We start from the raw sequence: 6,141 nt of genomic DNA on the forward strand, positions 1-6,141 counted from the left end.
GCTCTTGGAGCGGGTCCAGAGGAGGGCACTGAGATGATCAGAGGGCTGAAGCATCTCTCCTATGAGGAAAGGTTGAGGGAACTGGGCTTGTTTAGCTTGGAGAAGAGAAGACTCCAAGGAGATCTCATTGTGGCCTTCCAGTACTTGAAGGGAGTGTATAAACAGGAGGGGGGATGGCTGTTTACAAGGGTGGATAGTGATAGGGCAACGGGGAATGGTTTTAAACTGAGACAGGGGAGGTTTAGGTTGGATATTAGGAGAAAGTTTTTCATTCAGAGGGTGGTGAGGCACTGGAACAGGTTGCCCAAGGAGGTTGTGGATGCCCCATCCCTGCAGGCATTCAAGGCCAGGCTGGATGTGGCTTTGGGCAGCCTGGTCTGCTGGTTGGCACACAGCAGGGGTTGGAACTCGATGATCATTGTGGTCCTTTTCAACCCAGGCCATTCTAGGATTCTATCTGATTCTTCATTGCAAAACATTGTGGAGAACTCATTTTCACATGAATAAACATGAGTAAGAAAGATACCTGCAGCAACTGAAGTAGAAGAAAATAGTGCAGGAACTGGGGGACATTAATATTTCCTCTTCCTTTAACCCTTTCAGGTATCATGAACAGAAAGAAAATTTCAAAATCAGGTTGGATGGGGCTGATCTTGTGGGTGGCAGCCCTGGCCATGGTAGGGGACTGCTCTGGGTGGGCTTTAAGATCCCTTCCGACCAAAGCCATTCTTTGTTTGAATCTACGAATACTGAAATAAGGCATTAATTTAAAAAGTTAATTTATCTAGATTAGGAGAATTCATTGGTTGCAGCACTGAGTTCTTCTATTCCACAAGGCATTTTAATTTCTCAGGGTAACACTTGAACAATGGGCAGCTGTTTTTACAAGCAGTTCAGTCTACCTGACAAACACAAATTGCTTGTAAGAGCATAATGCTCATGAGGAAGGTGGGAATAAACATCAGAAAGTGCTATAGGACATGGAATTAAGTTTCTCTATATGGAATTCCTCAAGCTTACCTCTTTCATGCTTCCCACCCTCCCTCATTTTACTTATTTTAATATTCTCTGATTATGAATGCACTCATCAACATTTAAAGAGCTGTTACCTTTAATCATAGATGACACTTAGAGAAGGTATTGAACTCCACTGCAGTAAACAGATTAAAAACAGTTGTGGGGACTGGAAAGCATAAAATTCAGCACAAGCTTACTTGAAGTCAGAAAGATTATAACTTTCCTCATCTGTGCTCACAGCTCTCTTGCTTCAGTCAGTGGCCTCATAATCAAGTGAAGAGAACACTAATCTGTGGAACTGCAATTTAAGGTTTGAATGATGAACATAATTGCAAGCCAGCAGGAAAATTGTAATGAATGTATGGAGAGGAAAAAGAGGAATAATAAAAAATGGGCCATAACTAAAAAGCGCAGCAATTCATGCAGTCAGATTTCGCTCTAACGCAAGTATTCCTGGACAAACAATTGAATTCTTATCTGGAAAGCTTACAATCCAGACCTCACATGGATGCTCAGATTGTTATTCACATGCATATAGGATTTATCAAAACATGGTAAAAAAACATATATTATGATGAATAGCAAACAGACTTGCTCTTGTCTGTATTAAATAGATTGTATGTGCCATTAGAATTTTTACAGCTAAGGTGCTTGTAAAGGCCTCTTCATCTCCTAGAGAACATTGCTTTATCATAGTATCACAGAATGGCCTGGATGGGAAAGGACCACAATGATCATCTAGTTTCAACCCCCCTGCTACGTACAGGGTCACCAACCACCACTTAGAGAGCTGGGACATTTGAAAAACAAGAGGGCTTTGCAATCCAAGGTAACAGCACTTATTCTTAGCAGTGCAAATGCTACCCTGAGCACATGCACAAAGAAAGTGATAAAGTGAATAGTTCTCTCATGTCTCTATGTCTTGTCTGGAAACGGATGCAACAGCATATGTTACTGCAGCCTCCAAAAGATGAGAGACTCCCCAAAAACTGTTCCAAATGAAAAATGCCAAAAGGTTTGAAACACAAGCTCGAAAATCAGAATGATACCACCCCAAATGAAAGCTGAAAACTTCTGAAACAGCAGCCTATCAAACAGGCTGTCATTTCCTTGAATATATTCTTTTAAATATATTTATTTATTTGTTTCTGTTTCTGTCACCTACAGAGGCATCTCATTAAGAAATATAACTGCTTTCCTGGACACACAGCTATTTCCTCATTTTTTTTTTTAACACATTTTTAGGACATATTTACACAGAAAAGGTATATGTAGAAAATTGTTTTTCATGTATGTGACATGCACAGCCAACAGATCGGCTTCTCTAATACATTTTTTTAGAAAATAAAAATGTTTTAGTCATAAAAGACAACTTTCTGTACGTGCTACAAAGTCGTTGCATAAGGTAGACTCTGCAGTACCAGACAACGATGACAATGATTAGAATCAACATAAATGTACTCACTGGCTTTTGATGGCCCCTCTGAGATGGCACACATCACACTTGTTCTGCTTCCTATCTACTGATGATGCAATTTATGAGACAGACTCTAGTTGATGTGTCAGTTTTATACTTCTCTATCTGAAGCAAAAAATGGCTGGTAGTTTAGCCAAGAAGAAATAAATTTGTGGAGAACTGAATCCAGTGTTACAAACATGTGTCCTCAAAACATACATTCATTTACAGTCTCAACAGGCTCTTTGATAGCTACAGCCCACTCAGACAGCTGGGCTGGTGTCACTTCTCCTTGTTCAGGCTCAAAAATATTTATCTTCCATTACCAGGAGTTCTTGTGACAAGCAGCATACACAAGAATGCTTTCCCCTCAGGAAAACATGTGGCCGCAGATATCCCAGCTCTGCCCATATGAGTGAATTGTTCATTTTACACTTATCTGCTATCATGATAACAGCCTTTATGAGAATGCATCTACGCAAAGAATACTCTGGCTGTAGTGATAACCTTTGGTGCTGTGTAATATACTTCTCAGATGAAAATGTCCTTCAGCATCTTCATGGTCCTTTGTTGGACTCTCACGAGTATGTCCATGTCTCTTTTGCACTGTGGCACCTCACCAGTGCTGCATAGAGGGGAAAGATAATCTCTCTCCACCTGCTGACAACACTTTGCCTAATATACACCAGAAAACTCAACCTTCTCTGTGGCAAGGGCACACTGCTGGCTCAATTGGGTGCCTACCAGGATGACTTCGTCCTTTCCTGTCAAGTTGTCATTGGAAGTTCCCCAGCATACACTGATGCACGGGGTAATCCAGGTGCAAGAGTTTGCACTTGTCCTTGTTGAACTTCACAAGCTTCCTGCTGGCTCACTTCCCCAAGTCATCCAGGTTCCTCTGGATGTATCCTATGATTCCTTCCATTTGGTGTCATCATTCATTTCCTACTAACTCAAAGAGAGAGAAAAAATGAACGCAGATTATAAAGGCAGGAAAAAAACAGAAAGCAAAAAACAAAAAACCCACCACATAAATGTTTGTGCTCAGCTTGTCTGAACAAAGGCTCCAGATTCCTGTCATCAGTCAGCAGTTCTTACAGGAACTAAGCATAAATTATACCGGTGGTAACTACACACATGAAAGTGAGAAACACATGCCATGAGACTTTCACAATAGCTGTGCTAGCTACCTCTTGTCATTTCTTATACCTAAGTGCTAAACTCTCCTCACATTACGAACCAGTTACATACCTTTGCATCCTACTGTTCCATATTAAAAGAATTGTTACTCAGTATGAAAGAATTAACAGGTAAAACTTTCTTTTTATAACAGCCCTCTGTAATACTCAAGCAATTCCCTTTAATAAAGTTGTGCATGTAAAGACTATCATCTTTTTTAAAAAACAGAAAGCCTTTAGAGTTCAGCATGAAAAGCTCCTAATTGAAATTATGAGGGAGTTATGTGAAAAAGCCTCACTGATTTCCATTCACAAAAGTAACATATACAGGAGTGATCGTCTAAAAAATGTGGGCACAGATGAAGTTTAAGGGCTTTCTCTGTACAGAAGAAAACACAACAACACAATGCAAATAAATACAATGGACTTCCATGTTTAATGGGACAGTGAGAGCTTAAGATAAAAAACTTTTAATTTTAATAACAAGCTAGCTAGATTCATAGGAATTAAGATGTCTAAGGTAATACAAATGAAGACAAACAGACACATAGAAGTTATCAAAGAGGTATAGTCATTTAATTTTCTTTAGAATTAATACAGAAATATATGCATCTTTGTAAGAATTTTTTATTCAGATAAAGATGTACAATGAGAGAAGTATCATTCTTTATTGCTGCAGAGAAACAAGGATAGGATATTAATGCTTAGAATCATTTTATGATTTTGTGTCTACAGCAAGTAAAATAGCTTGTATATTAGCAATATAATGAATCAGCTTTATGTTAAGTAATCCCCAAAATGTTTTAATTGCTGCTTCTGAAATAATTGGATTTTCTGTCTTCTGAACTTCTTCACTACTACGGTAGATGATCAGGAAGTTCAGAGTTTGGCATAATCTTTCAGGATCATTTGCAGCTTCTGGCTCAGCATGATGTTCCCCTTCACTTTCAGTTTACCAGAAAAGAATGCCTAGAAAGAGGCAAGAAAAGAAAAAATGCATTCAACTGTCCATTCACAATCCAAAGAATTGTTATTACCAAAAAAAAAAAAAACCAACCCTGCAATAAAAAATCAGGGCTGTTTCATGCTATTATCCCTAGCTCACAGAGCTATATAATGCTGTTTCAATCTATTCCTTAGTTTTTTTTTTTTTTAAAGTTTTGTTTCACTATGGCTTCACAATTTGAAAGCTCTTTGAATGTTCTCAAAGGAAATCCTTTGCATAGCCCCATTAACTTGAAATAGATTTAAATCAGGAAGAGAGAGATGGCAGAACAGAATTCGAATAGATGCTTATACCTCCTTTAGATGAGAAAACTCCACATCAACTCAAAGGAAATACTGAAGTTCTAAGAATAGATAATATGCCTGAATTGCAGTCATAGCTCTTTTGCTTTCTGGAGATTAACTGTCAACATCTAGGGCTTGGTTTATGCCCTATGCTTGCTATTTAAAGAGGGGCACAAAGGATTTTATTTCTCTAGTATATTGGACTTCTAACAGACATTTGCCATCGTTAGTCTCCAATTCTAAAACCAATTCTTAACAACTTCTGCTCAGGATCAAAGAAAACAAACTGTTCAATATATGATGAGCTAATTAAGGTTCTCATTTGCTCAACCATTAAACCGTAAGCTGAAATATTATTTTTGTGGCAGTTTAATTTACTTTTACACATGGCATTGAAAGTACAAACTCTGGTTACAAAACTTGCTTTCCCTCAAAAAATGACCTAATTTTTGTGAATTTATGCATTTGCACATTGTTCGTCACTTTTCCTTACAGCAGTTGTAGCAGTAAATCACGGTACTGCAACAAATACCAGTTTCCTGTAATATAACATATCGAACAGCATAACCTTACAAATGATATTGTGAAATGTCAGAGGAAAAAAAAAAGAAAAACAAACAACAACAAAAAACTTCGTAATATTAGGCTTTATATCATTTGAGGTACTGCTATCCTCCTTAGAGGTAAAGATGGGATAAATTCCTTTCCATGCCTTCTGACCATTACAGTACAAGACGTGCTTATACCTAATCTGAGTCTGATCTGCACTGTCCAAACACCCAGCCTTGCAGGCTTTCAAATGCAAACAGTCATGAACCAGAACTTGACTTTAGGCAAACTTCCTAGGCAAGTGAGTTTGGCACAACCCTTTTACCTTTTGGGGATTGGTCTTCTGTTGCACCACATCCATGAAATCCTCATCTGAGAGTGTGAAGGTGGTATCAGCAGAACTTCTTGCAGGTCCCTGGTACACAGCTCCAGAACCATTTTTCAAGTCAATTGCTGAGAAAAAAACAGCAAAATATAGTTATAGTTCAAAATAAAGGTGAAATGTTTAGTTTAAAGAACTCTACTCTCCACATCCATTATTGCAAAGCATCAAGCCTAAAACATAAATGTCACGCTAATAGTTATTTAGAAAATGAAAGTTTTTCTAGTTCTTCTTCTTTAATGAAAGAAAATAACAGGTTAGAAAAAAAA

General features: G+C 38.1%; 1 long non-coding RNA gene across 1 annotated transcript; it reads right to left on the bottom strand.

The window, feature by feature from the left end:
• Positions 1–4,199: 4,199 nt before the first annotated feature.
• Positions 4,200–5,964, bottom strand: LOC104915338. Its single transcript, XR_796333.3, has 2 exons — positions 5,816–5,964; positions 4,200–4,620 (listed from the first exon to the last, which is right to left on the bottom strand). It is a non-coding gene; the product is annotated as an uncharacterized LOC104915338 (long non-coding RNA).
• Positions 5,965–6,141: the final 177 nt, after the last annotated feature.

This window comes from Meleagris gallopavo, chromosome Z (assembly GCF_000146605.3).
Source record: "Meleagris gallopavo isolate NT-WF06-2002-E0010 breed Aviagen turkey brand Nicholas breeding stock chromosome Z, Turkey_5.1, whole genome shotgun sequence".
Lineage (NCBI taxonomy): Eukaryota > Metazoa > Chordata > Aves > Galliformes > Phasianidae > Meleagris > Meleagris gallopavo.